This window comes from Mus pahari, chromosome 3 (assembly GCF_900095145.1).
Source record: "Mus pahari chromosome 3, PAHARI_EIJ_v1.1, whole genome shotgun sequence".
Classification (NCBI taxonomy): domain Eukaryota; kingdom Metazoa; phylum Chordata; class Mammalia; order Rodentia; family Muridae; genus Mus; species Mus pahari.
In genome coordinates this window covers 59575058-59593088 of record NC_034592.1, presented here as the reverse complement: position 1 = coordinate 59593088, position 18031 = coordinate 59575058, and the positions used below count along the sequence as shown (strand labels likewise).

General features: G+C 45.8%; 1 protein-coding gene across 1 annotated transcript in view; it reads left to right on the top strand.

Annotated features, from left to right (window-relative positions):
• Nucleotides 1-1153: 1153 nt before the first annotated feature.
• The window catches only part of Wipf1 (WAS/WASL interacting protein family member 1), a 97680-nt gene continuing 80802 nt past the window's right edge, over nt 1154-18031 (top strand). Inside the window, exon 1 of the mRNA XM_021194308.2 lies at nt 1154-1290. The gene's annotated coding sequence lies outside the window, so the exon portion shown is untranslated. The remainder of the gene's footprint in view (nt 1291-18031) is intronic.

The window sequence follows — 18031 nt, the reverse complement described above, 5'->3', positions numbered from 1 at the left end:
TAAATACATACATACAAGGCAAATATAGCATAAACCTTAGACAAATACAGTTAACTGTGGGAGTTTGTAACCAGCCTGGAATTCCTGGTGAGACCTAAAAATAACAAAAACAAAACAAAAAGGAAAGAGTGCATTTAGGGTCTCCTACCAAAAACAAAAACAGAAACAAAAACAAAACAAAACAAAACAAAAAACGCTAATAAGAGATTAGGAGAGGTGGTCCTGTCGCTCTCTTTCCAGGATTATCGTATCCGCCAGAAGCATGTCACAGAGACTGCACACATAGGAACAACTCAGCACGGAAAGCCTGAAGCCGAGGGAGGGCTCCCCATTTTAGATGCCACATTCTGAGGTGCATCTTCTCAAAGCTTCCCTGCCTTCACCCGAGGAGCTACATCGTCTCGGTAGCTTTACTATACGGTCCAGTAGTTATACTGACCATAACTGTCTTTGTTGTTTTCAAATGTATATGTTCTAATGTGTCATCCTAGTGTTAACTTGCCTTTGAGGCCTGAGAGTGGTGGATTGGAGAACTGGCCAGAGCCATGTGAAAGGGCCTCGGTTTTCTCCTTACACTCGCTCTTGATCATTCTGTTTGCAGAAGTCGGTGGAAAAAAAAAAAAAAAAAAAGAAAGATTCCAAGAATCCCAACCGACTGGCACCTTACCCTGGGAAGAGCAGTGCGCTCCCAGTGGGCGGGGATTGGGGACGCGAGTGGCCCTTGGGCTTCAGTGGGGCCACTCCATTTTAGAAAACCAGCTTTTATAGTGAATGGAAACTTTTAAGTTTCTCAAAGCGGGGGTGGGGGTGGGGGTGGCTCTCAGATTCGGGAGCGGAGTGGAGATGACCGGAAAAGGCTTTCCCTGTGTTGAGGGGAGAGGACCCCAACCGGAGGCCCGGGCAGTCTCTAGGGACAGCGTCCTGGGTTGGGTATCCCTTCCAGGTCCGACTCCTGGGCGCACGCGGATCCGGACTCCTCGGCCTCCGCCCCGGGGAGAGCCCAGCTCAGGCTCCGGTCCCGCCGGCTCGGAAGGCAGGGCGCGGCGAGGTCGAAGGGCGAAGGGCCAGCGGCTGCCTCGGCGTCCGCGTGTGGCGGGGGCCGTAAGGGGAGGACGCGGGCCGAGGGGGAGGGCTCACATCTCGGCGAAGTTCCCGGATGGTCGCAGCCTCCCGGCGCGGAGCGCTTTTCCTGCCCGCCCCGGCTCAGCCCTGCGGACCCAGAGAGAAGTTTCCCAGAAAAAAATGCCCGGCGCGCCGCGGGGCCGAGGAGCCGCCCGGAGCCGCCGCACGGTAAGGGAACTGCGCCCCACCATGCAAGGCGCGTCCGGGGTCCACGGAGTTGGAGTGCGGACGGGCGGGATGTCGGGGCCGCGTCCTCGGCGCCCAGGGGAGCGATCCCAGCTCAGGCCCGCGGTCCAGCCTGCGCGGGAGGAAGGGGCGGCGGCTGTCGGGGCTCGAGATGCCGCGATCCCCGCTGAGCGCTGCGGGGCTGCACGGACCCAGGGCCGCCCGTGGTCCCGATGGATCTAACCGCGGTCTCCCTGGGATGTCCGGGAGCCGCATCTGCAACTTCATCTCCACCGAGGGCGGGTGACTTTGGAGCGTGCGACTCCCAGAACTTGGCTCCAGTGCTCCCGGGCAGCCTGATCCCGGGTCTGTGCGCGCTCTAGGTGCCTATGTCTGCTGCTGGAAGGGCGGCCAGCTCGGGTCAGGGCTTTGCGCCCGGGGCCTCTCCCTAAATCGTGGACCGCTTCCCTTCAGCCTTCATCCCCTGCTACTTTAGCATGCTTTTCTTTTCAAAGAAAGAACTGTTAAACTTAGCTAGTGCAAGAGAAATCTAATAGGGATGACCCAGATCCTCGGTTTGTGGCTAGACTTTGAACTCAGATTAACAAAAGGTGTGTCTGTGTGGAACCTGGTTTGACTGGGTCTTGCTTAATCTCCAAGGAATATCCTTGGGCTGTGGGCTCCTAACCCCTCAGGGTGAATGCAGTGAGCAGATTTGGTCCCTTTCTTTGAAAATTGCTAGTTTGTCTTGGATCTTCCTTGACCTTCATTTCTCTGGTTCCTGAGAGGGCCTGCAGGTAGACCCACAGGGAAGCGGACACGTGTGCAGCCTGGGTAGGTTTTCTTTTAACAGCTTCCATATAATTTGAATACTGTATTTTCATTTGAAGGCATATATATATATATATATATATATATATATATATATATATATATATATATGCCTCCTCAAAAAATGCTTATTTCAAGAATGGAAAAGTAACTTAAAAGTTTGTAGATCACGTTTTTGACTTCTTAAAGAGAGAAAGTCTTGTATAAAGTATGAGTTCTCTGCTTCTTACAGTGCTCAGGGCACTGCCTTCTACCCTGGTCCTCTCAGAGGCATGGGGTGGTACATTGTACAGATCGTACACACATCTGTGAGTGCCGGTTGCTGGCTGAAGAGAAGCGGCAGACTGGGTTTTGCAAGTGTTCTGGATCTGCTCAGCAACATCGTCTTCCCGGAGTAGCTTTTCTCTTTGGGAATCACATGAGCGCTTTTAGATTACTTGATGGAGAGTGAAGAGATTTGAAAGAGGGGAATGATCAAACTCTGGGATAGTAAGGGAGAATGAACTTATTTCCAGATGGAGGGACTCGCATCTTCCTTTGGTTGTCCATTTCACACATTTTCTACTGTGTGTTTAGCTACTGCCAGATGCCCTTAGACCTACTGTGTGACTCCGTCGGTGGAGTCTTCCCACTGCTGGATGTGAGGCTAGAACAGGATAACAGGTTATGAGACAGCAGAAGCAATTTGATACAAAGTAACTCAGTCACTAGGCACTATGTAACACCAAGACACAAGAGCACAAAGGAACTGCCAGAGAGTTGGTAGGTAGCAAAGAGCAGGATGCCTGTATCTTTGACTGTGCCAGGGTGCTTTGGCCCCCACAAGCCAGGTTTCATGAATGTTCATGATACTCTGTTTTTTTCTCACCGTCTTTGATATCCGAGTGTGTTTCTAACTATAGCGGTAGTTTTAAAGTCGTGCACTTTCCATGGTGAAGCCAAATATTCTTACATTCTTTTTATACTTCTAAAGTACATGAGGACATTGTTTTTAAAAGATGTCTTTTTTTTTTAAAGATTTATTTATTATTATAAGTGAGTACACTGTAGCTGACTTCAGACACACCAGAAGAGGGCATCAGATCTCATTACGGGTGGTTGAGAGCCACCATGTGGTTGCTGGGATTCGAACTCAGGACCCTTGGAAGAGCAGTCAGTGCTCTTACCTGCTGAGCCATCTCGCCAGCCCATGAGAACATTTTTATCTCTTGCTGCAACCTGTTCATTTCTAAGAACCTGGGAAACTAGGTCCCAGAGCTCTGGCCTTCCTGGGGCCTGTCCTCCAATGGAGTCTACTAGATTTCTGATGATTTCCATACCGAGGTCCCTCTGCAGCTGGCTTCCAGCAACCCACATAGCCAGGCCACGGGCCCCACGCATGCCAATTAGGCTACAGTTGGAACCAAGCTCCCTGTTCTTTGAGCATTGAGGTGTCTACTGGAAGATGTAGTTATGCTCTCTGCTGGGTAGAGGGGAGGCATAGCTCAGAAGGGCTTGTCCTGGACGTTTACCATTACTGTGGACAACCTTGTTTGGAACAGCAGGGCTGGGAGGAAAATGTGGTAAGGTGGAGAAAAACAAGGGGTTTCAAGGAGTGGGATTCCTTCCAGCTGCTGGGAGTCGGCCTCTCATTTGCTCCTCCCGTTAGCAGTTATTTATCATTGTGTATGTGCTGGCCATGGAGAGATTCGCAGGCATGTTCCCATTCTGTCCCATTGTCCACCTTCAGTAGAGAATCACTCTTGGTTTCACTTCTCTGGGACAAAGGACTTCCTCATGGAGCCTCGCTATACTGCTCAGCCCTAACAAATGAAGCTGCTGCTCACCCCGTGGGTATTATAGTCAGGTTGAGATCACTAACTGACTCATGGATACCTTTGGACAATGAAACCTCTGAGGATCAGTTAGTTGAGTAGTGTTATCTGCTAACGTGTGGATCAGTGTGGAGTAGGCTGGGTTGTAGTTTAGCCATGTGTGACTAGAGTCTTCCAAAGGCTCAATTCTGCGAGTGTGGAGTGAGGGGTGTGAATCTTGGTTTGGCTTGTTTATAATAGGTAACCTTGGCTGGCCTGGAACCTGCCATATAGACCAGGCTGGCCTTGAACTTGGAGCAGTCCTCCTCCTTCTGCCTCTCAGGTCCTGGAATTACATGCGTGGGCCTCTGGCCCTCGAGAATTCACATTTGAAAGCCCACAGGTGATGCCAGTGTGCTGAGCATAGTTTCCGTATGGTTACTGCATGGGCCACGAAGTCTCCTTGATCTTGTGTCTGGTACAAGTACTCTGTCTTACAATTTCTTTTTTCCTTTACCCCTAAAGTGAGAGCAATGTTCTCTACATAGAGGATTGCTTTGAGGGTCATATGTGGTCACATGCACATATATACTTAGCAGGTTGTGTGCAATGGTGCTAGTGGTGTTTGTGGGCCATTATCATTAACATTATTATAACTAGTGTGAACACAACAAAATAACCTACATATAGGAGCTGCTTTTAGTATAAATTAACATATAGAAACAGTCTCTGGGATGCCCATGATCTATCACATGTTTAACATTTACCATTGTAGCCCCAAAGAGGAGAAGAATCTTGATGTCTGGGTTCTGCAGTTTCTGTCCGCCCAGAAGAGCCTACCTACATGGCTGAGATTTTTTTAGGGGCAGATTAAGGACAGGGAATGCAGAGACAGCACGCATCACTTTCTTAGCCCCTTGGCACCAGGAAATATTGGTTATCATGACCCTTCATCCATGAGAGTGGAGTTTGACAAGTATATTAGCTGCTTCTCCCAGTCCAAGCAGCGTTGATCTCAGGTGTGGAGCCCAAGCCCAGCAGCTAGAACATCATTTCTTCCTGTGGCCCGACAGCTCGTGGACATGCAGCATTACAGTCTGCCATTAGTCACAGATACTTACTGAGAACGCAAAAGCAATAAACTTTGCTACTCAGTGAAAGAACACAGGTGAGAGTAACGGGATGTAACTGTCTACAGCTTTTGTGTTCTAGTCTTGATTGCTATGACTCACATAAAAATGTGTCTCTGTTACCTTTTAATGTTTACTATAAATGAACTTTTCTCTTTGAACAAGCCATTTCTTTAGTATAATTCATGTTTCCTTTCGGTCCCGCCTTATCTCAGTTTTACTCGTGTGCATTGTGCTTTTCCTTTTGGCATTGCTGAGGTTTGAACCCAGTGCTTCAGACATGCTAAGCAAGACTCTATCACTGGGCCCAATTATATTAATTTAATTTAATTTAAAAAAAATTATTTTTGGTTTTGTTTTTTGGGATAGGCCTGGAGCTCAGAGGCCAACCTGCCTCTGCTGCCTGAGTTCTGGGACTAAGGCATGCACCACCACCCGACCCAATTAAATGAAATGAATGCAATTCTTCAAAGCCTTCAGTGATTTTGGTGGCACACACCTTTAATCCCAGCACTTGGGAGGCAGAGCCAGGACTACAAAGAATCTCTGTCTTGAAAAACCAAACAACAACAACAACAACCACCACCACCACCATGGGTTATTCTAGAACAGAAAATGTGTTAGGACAAAGTCTGCTGTCATTTAAGCTGGGTGGTGATGGTGTACCTTTGATCCCAGCATTCAGGAGGCACAGGCAAGTGGAACTCTGTGAGTTCAAGGCCAGCCTGATCTACATTGTTAGTTCCAGGACAGCCAGGGCTACACAGAGAAACCCTGTTTTTAAAAACAAAACAAAACAACAACAAAATCAAACAATCCAGAGACTAGAGAGATGAGTGCCTGTGCACCGCATGCGTGCAGGTGTCCATGGAGACCAGAAGAGCATATTGGATCTTGTGGAACTGGAGATAAAGATGGTGTGAGCCACGGTGTGGCTGCTGAGCATCTCCCAGCTCCTTCCTCCCCACTCCTCTCTCCCTCTTTTCTTCCTTCCTTCCTTCTATGGCTCCTCTCCCTTCTCTCTTCCTTCCTATAATGTTACCAGCCACATGCCGTTTAGTTGAGTCACTGAATATTCGTGCAACCCTATGAGATTTCTGTTTATTTGGTGCGTGAGGCTGAGTTTCTTAGCAAGTGACAGGGTTAGTTCAGACCTGAGCAGTCTTATTCCAAACCCTGCACCTTTAACTCAGCTCTGTCCCCACCCTTATCGGACATGACCCTCCCATTCCTGGCTTCTGCTCACCTGTGGTTCCCATTCCCATCTAAGTGCCTTTCTGGCAACATTCCTTCCTCCGCCCTCTCTGCATACATCTGCAGGTGAGTTCTACAGACTTTTCAGATTGGTCACACATTCTTAGGAAGACAGAAACAATAGTCTTTGTTACCACTCTGTACAAGGACATAGGAAATCGAGTGGGAGGCACCGTTAGCCATACACCTCTGTGTTAGCCACACACCTCTGTGCTAACGATGGTAAGCATGGCTCACACTGTGTGAGACCTCATTCCTACACACCAAAACACTCCCTGCTCCCTTGCCTCATTTCTCTCAGTCACCCGTCCCTTCCTCTCAGTCACCTGTCCCTGTTGGCTTGGTCCTCCCCTGTGCTTGTTTTCTGTTCTGTCCTGTATCTTGGTCTTTTCTGCCCGCTGTGAGACAGCAGACTCTTCGAAGCAGTCACTTTTTAAAAAACATCCATTTTTTACCCTTACATTCCTCAAATGCAGTTTGTTTATTAATCGTCATTAAGTGATGGCTTTCTCGCCCTGTCAGTCAGAGTTGAGGTGAATGACTTTTCTTTCTTTCTTTCTTTTTTTTTTTTTATGGATACTTTTTTTAAAGCTTTATTTATTTATTATATGTAATTACTCTGTACTATCTTCAGACACTCCAGAAGAGGGTGTCAGATCTTGTTACAGATGGTTATGAGCCACCATGTGGTTGCTGGGATTTGAACTCAGGACCTTTGGAAGAGCAGTCGGGTGCTCTTACCCACTGAGCCATCTCACCAGTCCGTGAATGACTTTTCTAGGAAGTTAAAACAGATCCTTGTTTTGCAGAAAACTCTAAGATGCCGGGAAACACATTTCAACCTAAAACTGGACTTTCTACTCTGGGTGATCTGTATAAAGTGACATTCATTGCCATGGTTAATTTAACTGTAGAGTATCTTTATATCCAAAATAGGATATAGTTCTGATAACTCATAGGGTTTGTGTTCTTATCAATCATTACTGGAGCTCCTAAGAGGTGATTTTCTCTGCTCTAATTCTGCCAGGGACAGAGGTAGGTAGAGCCCTATTATGAGGCAAGTAGGGACAAAAAGCTCCTGACTAATCATAGGGGTACAAACTTGAGGTGACACAAGCCAACAGCCAAGAACATCCTGTGGGAGCATCCAGTAGTTATGACCCAGGCCTGGAGACCCCACAACCAGCCGGGGATAAGAAAAGCCCAGAAATACAAGTTATTTTAGGAAACAAGGCCAACCTACTTCCTCCCATTCATAGTGATTCCTGAGAGGGGAGAGAGGTGGGAGACAGTCCCCAGACCCAATCGAGAGCTCTGTCCAGCCTAGTGGGTGCTCCTTTAGGTCAACCAAAGTGGGTGCTTGTTTTTGTTTGTTTGTTTGTTTCATGCATAAAACCCCCAGATAATCTTCTTGGCGCTCCACTTTCAGGTCTCCTCTCCTTTGCTGAGAGCTTTTTCTTTCCCTCACTGAATTTCTCGCTCTGATCCACGGGCCTCATTCTCGTGCTCCGGAGGCAAGGACTGATCCAGGACCTGTGCAGCAATGCCTGGGTCTGCTTCTCTTCACCTGGGGCTGAGAGGAGACACACAGGGGAGAGAGAAGTTTAAACGAAGCGGAAGGCCACCCGCCTCCCCTGCCACTGACTCCACTGACCTTGGGTCAGTTCTGTCTGGTGCCTACAGCAGGAAGGAAGTGGTGCATGAAATGGGGACTCAGATCCAGTTTTCTGGGCTAGCGGAGTCAATTATAACTTTAAGCCAAAGTTGATTTTTACGTATTTAAAAATTTTTTTTTACACAATGTGTGTTCCTTTAAAACATGTCTATGTGTTAAAATGTTTATGTAGTCTCCAGTAAGCAAAGCTTGTGCCTTTAAATATGGGCAATCCATCTGTCTTGTCCCTCAGCTCATTCCCATATTCCTGTCATGCCTTTTCTCCTCAAACTTTCACCATCCCCACAGGATTTGGGGATGTGTTAGACATTTCTCTCTTATTTTATTTTTAATTATTCTTGTGGTAAAAATGAAAAAAAAAAAGTTATCACCAAGCAGCGAAGCACTTAGTATTTCTTGGATATGTAACCTCTTCCTCCTATGCGTGGCCATTGTTATACTGAGCTGAGAGTCAAACCCAGGCTCGTCTGCACGCTAAGCACATGAAGTACTATGCCGCTGGGCTATAGACCTGCACACACACACACACACACACACACACACCACCATCCGCCATGTTGTCACTAACAGCTGTGTAGCATTCTGAAGTTGGGATGTATTTAGTCCCTGTCTTAGTCAGGGTTTCTATTCCTGCACAAACATCATGACCGTGAAGCAAGTTGGGGAGGAAAGGGTTTATTTGGCTTACATTTTCCACAATGTTGTTTATCACCAAAGGAAGTCAGGACTGGAACTCAAGCAGGTCAGAAAGCAGGAGCTGATGCAGAGGCCATGAGGGATGTTCTTTACTGGCTTGCTTCCCCTGGCTTGCTCAGCCTGCTCTCTTATAGAATCCAAGACTTCCAGCCCAGAGATGGTTCCACCCACAAGGGGCCTCTCCTCCTTGATCACTAATTGAGCAAATGCCCCACAGCTGGATCTCATGGGGGCATTTCCCCAACTAAAGTTCCTTTCTCTGTGATAACTCCAGCTGTGTCAAGTTGACACAAAGCTAGCCAGTACAGTCCCCTATTGGTTGGCCACAGTCACTCATTAGAACGTTCATGGTTAGTCAGCGACTGTCAGCTCACCTGTTTGCTTGCTCTGTGGCAGAATGCATGTCATCATTTACTGTTCCCTGCACAGACCAATGGGCTGCTGGTTGGACTTTTTGTGTGTGTGTGTGTGGGGGGGAGGTTGGCCACTTGTATTTCCAATTCCGATGACCTCAGCTCATGTTCTAAGCATCACAAACATTTTCTTATTGATATGTGCAAGAAATTGTGTACGTTGAACAAGAAAGTTAGAAAGACCTGCAAAGGTCAAAGAAAGGGACTGACAGGTCTCTGAGAGATACAATGTTGAAGGGTTACATTAGCCATCAAATAACGCTCAGGAAACCTCAGGTCTCCCCTCCCCCAGCAGAGTAGATCTGCATCCCACAGAACCTTGAGAAAACATGTATCCTAGCTATTTACTCTCTGGGAATGTAAACAGAGAGAGCAGTGTTCTGACCACAATAGTGGTGTGTTGTGGAGATGGGTAGTTAAATAATGGAGACAGTCAGATCAGGCTGGGGTAGGGAGAAAGGAAGCAGCCGGCTCTTAAACAGGCCACATCCCATCAGCAACACCCCCCTCGTATGTGTATGCCATTAGTTAGGCAGGGGGTGTGGCTTCCAGGAAGGACTACAGTAATGGAGAAGAAAGAAATAATAAACCAGTTCTCGACCCTGCATCTCAGACAGCTAGGGCCAAAAATTCCTGATTATATTTTTTGAGAACCTAGAAAAAGGCAAAATAGTTAAAACCCTTTAAAAGACTTTATATTAGTAAGGTGGTTTAGGTTAGCCAGGGCCTGTGTGTGTCCATTACAGCTGTAATATGATCACACATTACTAAAGAGAAAACCCAGTTTTAAACAATACTGGTGTTTTATAGTAAAATCACACGTTGTTCTTTCTCCTAGTGTTAAGACTCCTTACTTTCAAAAATTCACATTTTTTTTCTGAGACAAATCAAAAAATTAGGTTGTATATGAGGGTTATAGAGCTTCTGTTAGTGTAGGGTCGAGAGCTTGAAGGTCATTTTCTAGACAGTATAATTCCAAGTCCCCTTAATCTGTTTTTGAAGAGGAGCTAGAATCAGAAAAAAATGTTTTTTTCTCATGATCAAAGAACTCTGAGTATAATATTATGGCCTTATTTTAACCATAACATTCCTTTGTGTGTGGAAATAATTTTCCTTTTTCTTTTTATAAATATTTATCTATGGTATGTATATGAGTGCTCTGTCTTCATGCACACTAGAAGAGGGCATCAGAACCCATTAGGGGTGGTTGTGAGCACCACGTGGTTGCTGGGATTTGAACTCAGAACCTCTGGAAGAGCAGTCAGTGCTCTTAACTGCTGTGCCAGCTCTCCAGCTCTATGTGTGGAAGTCTTTAATCAGTCATCTCCACTTGCTATGATAAAACAATGTGTATTGTTTTCCCTTGGGAGAAGTTTTATTCTGTAACAGCCAGGTGTTCAGCATTTGTGCTATATCATCTTAGCCGAACTTGTAGCTCTGTCAGTTCTTTGAAAATTATAGTTTTAATTTGTTCAGATCACAAATGAGTATGTCCCTGCTAGGCGAAGACATGGCTCAGTGGAGCACATTTGGATCTTCCCCATAAAAGCCAAATACATCCTTTCATGCTTAGACCCTAGGCCTGCCCGGTGAAGACAGGTAGACCCCAGAAACTCACTGGCCAACCAGCATATCAACGTGAGCTTCAGTTTCAATGAGAAATGCTCTCCCAAATAAAACAGAATAGAAGGTGACACCTGATAGCGTCCTCTGGTGTCTCCATGCCTCCAAGCCAGCACACCTGAATACACACGTGTGCACACAGACACACCTATATGCTTCATACATACATATATTTTAAAAAGACAAAAAGAAATATGTATAAAAAGTTGATTTTTTTTCTCCTTTCTCTGTCTCTCAAGTTCTCACTCCTACGATCATCAATATGAGTCATACTGGCTCATGCTTTTTCTCTGCTTACGTAACTATCGATAACCACATTTTCACAAATAGTTTCTAGTAATAAGAGTGGACTTCCACATACTAGTGTATATTTTTCTTTTCTTTCACAGCACTAAGGATTAAACCCAGGACCTCAAACAGCTGAGGCTACAATTATTTTTGAAATATAAGAAAGCATCATAGACATTCTCTACAGTTTTTAAAAAAAAAAAAAACCCTCAATTACAGCATGAATGTTTAATATTCTGTCACTTATTTTTTGGTTCAAGGTTTCTTCTGCAACAGTAGTTCTTCTGAGATCATGCTCAGCACATGTATTTGAACATGCTAACACACGGAAGCTTTTGTTTCTGTGTGTTGGTCCCTGAGGTGATATTACTTCCCAAAAGCTGCAGCAATTCACAGTCTGGCTAACATGATTTCAAAGTGTTTCCCTGCAGCCCTGCCACACAGTTCATTTTGGGATACAAGCTTTCTACTCTCCATTTCCTCATTTGTTTCAAATGATTCCTTTATGGAATCCTTGTCAATATCTTTGCCTTAAGGAGAGATGGAGGGGGGGGGGAGGCACACATTTAAATTATTCATACCTGATCTTTTTCTTAATTTTTTTACATGTGTATATGTTTGTCGTCTTGAATCAGAAAAGAAAAATTTATGCCTAATCTCACAGAGATGAATTGCTCTGTGCTAAACTAAACCAAAACACTTTCTATTTATAATAAAGTAAATAGAGACCTTTCAATTCTCTATTATTTAAGACACTGTCTCAGAAAATATGAACTGTTTTAATAATGGGAAGAACAGAAACGTGCCAAATACGAAGTTGGGGATACTGACAGAGTCTTAAGCCTACAGAGCTAATCGGGTTTCCCTCTTGTATCCAAAACTCTGAAGGTTCTTTGAAGCCATTCATTGCAGGCTCTGCCAGAATTACACACAGAGGAAAAAGGGATTGAAACCTGGAGAGTTTTGGAAGCCCCGCCCTCCTCACTCCTGCTGACTTCCCTGGGAGGTGAGACCGCATTCCACATCCCCTGCCCTTGTACTTGCTGAGTTCATTATAAAATTATTTGTGTATAACTCCAGCAGTACACTGGCTAATCAGAAACAGCTGCGCAACTGCAGTCGTTTATAAGAACAGAATAAGGAAATCAATCAGCAAGATTTTTTTTTTGTCTTTGAGTAGGTCAGGCCAACATTGTGTAGCCCAGAATAACAGCATTTTGTAACTAACCTTATACAGATGGGGGGAAAACATCATTGGAGCCACAGAAGTTGGAATTAAAAATTAGGAAACACTGTGGGTTCTTGATAGCCACCATAGTGAAGTGGCACTGTCTTTGATGTTAATTACCACTTAAAGTGCTAGGAAGATTCATAAAAGGGACATCCTGTTTAAAATAAAGACTTTTCTCTAAGGGTTGGGTCTCTGAAGTAAGGCTGTATTGTCCTCGTCAGTGTCCCCAAAGAGAAGTCTGTCCATTTGCCAGACTTCAAGGACTGAGGCAAGTCTAGGGCTTCACGCTAGGACAACACTGTAGATCAGGCAAACTGACATGTCTGCCTGCAGAGACCTGGACCACATCAGGCATGAGACATCTGTTTCCTAGGAATCCTGAAGCCAAAGTCCTGTTGAGATGAAGAGAGTTCCTGTGATCCATATGTCCTTGCCTAGAGCCTCAAAGGCCCACAGCAGCTGGGTGAGGGCACAGAATGTGTGGCCCTATCCCTATAGCGCCAGGTAGTCAGTGATAATGGAGACTGCAGTACTGAAGGACCAGAGGCTTGGTGCTGGGAAATTTCTGCACTCAGGATCTCTGCCTGTGCTAGGGAAGGATGATACTCCTGCAGGGCCGGTCTTTTACTCTGACCAGTCTTCAGAGACAGTGCAGACTCTAGGAACGTGTGCTGGTCTCAGATTAAGACTCAACCATCACCTGGCTCAATGATGCAATCCCTTTCCTACCCTGCGTTGAAGGGAACAGGGCAGTTGAGGAACACGAGTGCTCTCAGCTTTGTTGCATAAGAGTCAGATGAACTTGACAGTGATACCTACCGTACTATGTGGAAGGAGAGGGAGAGGTCACGGATCTGGAGGGAAAATAAAGTTCAGGTCTCTAGTAGGACAGACCACCCAGGGACTGTTCTGAATGAGCACTGTTAACAATGCTGTCGGTACTAGAAGCTGTCATTCAGAGATCTGATGAGCACGAAGGGGTTTTGCTAAGTGATAAATAAGGGAAGGGCAATGCTCCTACATTTCTCACTGAGCTAAGATAGCATATGTGTAACGTGTAAAGATCAAGTTAGATTTCAGCCAGCAACTAGAAAGCTACATTTATACTTAGTGTGTACTTGCTAAAGAAAAGATATTAGCGGGAACAATGATCCGAAAAGGATCATTTAAAAATAAGGATGTTTTAAAAGTAATTATTGCTTTTCTAATGGTTAATAATTGCATTATGTTGTTATATGTTATGTTGTTATATATTGTATGGTATAATAATATTACTTTCATTTGAGACGGGGTCTCAATAGGTAGCTCTGGCTGGCTATGTAAACCAGGTTGGGTTTGAACTTACAGAGGTTCTCCTGCCTCTACCTTCTAAATACTGGGATTAAAGGTACCTGCCACTATGCCTGGCTCATAATATTACTTTTTAATAATATTGCTAATGGCAGATTTTGTGTTATATACAGTAAAAATCAAAATCACACTTACTATGCAGACATATCCTTTATTATCTACCTTTGTTTTGCACACAAACATACAACCTGACACCATCTTCCACACCATGTGTGTGCACCCTCACACACAGATGTACTTCAGCTCTTAGAAATTATTATTATTATTATTTAGATTTATTTATTTATTTATTATATGTAAGTACACTGTAGCTGTCTTCAGACACTCCAGAAGAGGGCGTCAGATCTTGTTACAGATGGTTATGAGCCACCATGTGGTTGCTGGGATTCGAACTCCGGACCTTTGGAAGAGCAGTCGGGTGCTCTTACTCACTGAGCCATCTCACCAGCCCTGTACTTCAGCTCTTAACTAGGATGCACCAGTTAAGAGTGCAATCCTTGGACAAGTCTGCGTTTTGCTGCCATCTCTCTGTGTATGTGAACTTCATAGATAGTTCAAAAGTCACTGCTTCCTAACGAGTGCTCTGAACCATCCCAGTTCAAACCCCACGTGACTATGTGTGCCACGAAGGCCATTGGCCATGATGTTGGTGATTCCTGAGAGTGGATAAGAATACCCACCCACATGGGGCATTGAGAAGTCTGACCTGCTGTTGGTCGGTGACTGTGGCCACTGCTTGCAATTTTTACTGAGGGACAACAGATTGCTGTTTTGGCTCAGCTTGGACTATTCTGGATGACAACCAGCCAGTAAGAGCTGAGCACCACTCTTGAAATGTCCCGATCGGTACTGGCAGGACAAGGCTTTCAAGTTGTGCATGGGAAGGCTCCATTTCTGCACGCTTACGTGTGGTTTCCCTATGAACTCAGATACCCGAGAGAGTGAAGTAGAGTCCTAGTAGCTTCATCTCGTTGTCATCCCTGGTTCTAGTAATGCTGAGAGGGAGAGGAAAGCCCCATGGTTCCTGGGGGAAGGTATAGTCTGTCAGTGCAAGAAGGGTAGGAATCAGCTGCTTCTGAGCTTCTAGGAGAGGCCCAGCAGGGGAACTGGGAGAGCATTAGCCTATCTTCCTCCACAGGAATGGGGAGCCCCTTGTAGCTAGCTTGTGGCTGGGGGTTAGTGCCTAGAACTGGTGACCTGGACCAAGCTGTGGATTCTAAGGCAACACTCCTTGGAGGATACCCATCTCATGGTAACTTAGCCTTTATGTAGGAGGCTCCTTCCTCCTCCTTGCCTCGCAAGCTCCCTGTCGTCTTAATGTTTTAGCTTGCGTGTCCCCCTTCCTAACATCCCCATTGCCTTCCTGACAGCGTAGCATATACCTTAATCTCCTCCATGGTCTGTTGAGTGCCTGTCTCCCCACTGGGTGCTAAAGTGCTCGATGGCTCGGAAGCTCGACTTTTCACCCTTCTTTTTCCCCAGCGCCCAAATGCTTAGCACACAGGAAGTGCTCAAAGCACTAGCTGGATGAAATTGTGTGTTCCAGAGGAGATGTTGTGCCTCGACCTGTTTTTAAACGGCGTATTAATAGGAACTTGGGACACTGAGATCTTAGCTACTATTGATGCCCATTAAGTAGGTCATGGGACCAAGCCCCCCTCAGTTATATTGGCTATCAGTACAGTTCTAAACTTAGCATGACAAGATTTTACCTATTTCATCAATAACAAAGAGTTGGCCGTCTCCTAATTTTTTCTTGACCCGGATGCCTTTCACTTGTATTTTGCCAAGATCTCAGAAATGGGCAAACAGCCATGTTTAGAGGAATAATGATAATCCAGTAACAATAATGTTTTTTTATATTTATTTAATTTTCATTCTGTGTGTATGGATGTGGGCACATCCATGGCATATTGTGCAGATGGAGGTCAAAGGACATCTTTTGGGAGTCTCCCCCGTCTCCCATTTGAGTCCTGAGACTGGAACTCAGGTTGTGAATGCCTTTCTCCAGTAGGAAGTGATAGAGCTTATTTGGCTTGATCCATAGCAGAGTTCAGTGATGGAACAGGAGGGATTGGGGGGGGGAGGGAAAAGAGAGAGAGAGAGAGAGAGAGAGAGAGAGAGAGAGAGAGAGAGAGAGAGAGAGAGTATCAGTTCCTTCCTGCAAGGAGAACTGGATCTCAAACCCAGTGGCTAAGGGCCTGGGCTCAGGGATCTGTTGCTCCCCTGGCCTTGGGGCTGGAGAGCGCAGTAAGTTGTGGGTTCTGGCCAGGTTCCAGGACAGAGCTTGAAGCCTTTCCTAGAGGAGGTTCGGGCAGCCTTTGAAAGCTTCCCCACCAGGCATTATACCCCACCCAGCACTCTGTCGGGGCCAAGATGGGCCTTATTGCCCTAGACCATCCTTACACCTGTAGAACAGTGACCTGGGGATCCTCAGAGATAGGAGGGGAGTTCAGTACTTTATCAGATAAGATAGGAGCACCTCTGAGCCAGAGGAACACAGCCCCAGGCAGCAGGATGGGGTTGAGAGGGCTTGAAGAGTTGAGGTAGAGTCCTTTGTCGCTGGCCATCTCTTCTTGGAGACCTGGGCTGTGTGTGTGTGTGTGTGTGTGTGTGTGTGTGTGTGTGTGTGTGTGTCACTGTTAGGATTTGGGAATCTCAGTCTGTCATAGTGAGCTTAAACATTTAATGTTATATTTAGCAGATTTCTGGCAAGATTGAGAGCTAGTATCTAGTAAGCATATCTGAGTTAGACAATGTATATCTGTTTTGAATCATTTTCTCTAGATTGTATCTAGCAAACAAAAAGATTATATTGTAACTTAATGACAATAGCAAAAACAAGGCTAAACATTTTTAAGACAGTGATCTTTAGCCTTTTAATGTTATAAATCTTCAAAGTAATATTAAAATTACTATTTATCGAGGCAGGATAGAAACCTCATGAAAATATTATCTCAATTGCAGAGTGTCTTTGCAGATCTTTTTAAGTCAGGTTATTCTCAAGCAAGATGGTGGTGAGGCAGGGACTTTCCACAACAAAGATGGTGGACATCTTTTCATGTGGCTGAAGCTATAGCTAGCTAGTCATGTGACTGCCCTTACCTCAGATGGCACTGAAACTATAACTCCGCCTCTCTTCCTCCACCCTTAGCAAAGGTGGTGGAAAGTCATATGTTGCATCTTAGAATGGAATGGCGTCTGTTTACAGAAGTGTGGCTATGTATCAGCAAAGAAACGAATAGTCCTATAAAGAGACAAATAGAAATGTTTTGCCTGGTGGGCAGGACATCTTGTGCACGTGAGAAGATCTCTCCCTACCACTGTAGGCAGCCTCTGCTGCCATGCAGGTCAGAGAAGGTCTCACCCAAGGGAAGAGGTTCTAAGGCAGGAGTTAGGGTGTGGTGGTGTCAGTGAGACTGGCCAGCTGCAGCATGAAGACTGTGCCTGGGAGTTTCGATGTTCATGCTAACAGTGGAGTAGCTTACTAAGTCGCCGATGTTTGGTTGGAGAGATCTAGCGATCTGATGGCCGGAAAGTGACCTCAGTGACAGACTGTCTCAGTGTGTGTCTGGATGTGGTCCATGAGGTGGAGGGACCATGACCCTTCGAGTTTATGAATTCGAGTATGACACCATTGATGTGTTTTGTAATGTGGCAGCAGGATGTGGCGGGAAGGGATGCCTTAGTGGGCCCATACTGAAGCATTCCCCCCCCCACACAAAATACCAACCATATGAATGGTCTAGTATAAAATGAAGTTTATTTGGCGCATGAGAAGGGGGACGTGGGAAAGAAATGAGACAGAGAAGGACAAAAAGAGAGAGGAGAGAGAAAAAGGGAAGAGGCTGGCTGAGAACATGTGTGTGTGTGTGTGTGTAGAGGACAGAGAGAGAAAGAGGAGATGGGGGGGTGGGGAGGCTAAACATTGTCCTTTTATAGCAAGCCAGGCTCCTACTTGGCTGCTGTTAGGTAACTGTTGGGTGGAACCTAGAAGAAATGCTAACAATAAAGCATCATTGACCTGGAACTTATTTCAGCCCTGGTTCTGCACAGTTCTCCCCACAGGAGGAGCATTTGGGGGAACCGAAAGGGCAAGGCCAGAGAGCAGGGATGTGAGACTTGTCATGGCAGCTGCGGAGCACCATACTTTGTAGGCTGGATGGGAAGCGGTCCAGTCCTTCCCACCATCCTTCCCTCAGGGCTGTGGCACTGTCCATGTGAGTCTCTGCTGGAAGGCTTCTCGGTCACCCTTTCAATCCCAGAAAAAGAGGAAACAAACTAACAAACACCACTCCCAAGAGCTCATCAACTGAAGTCACGCCCACTCCTCTCCTTATCTGATGTGGAGTCCAGGTTCAAATCCATTGTCCGTCCCTTCCTTCCTTCCTTCCTTCCTTCCTTCCTTCCTTCCTTCCTTCCTTCCTTCCTTCCTTCCTCCCTCCCTCCCTCCCTCCTTC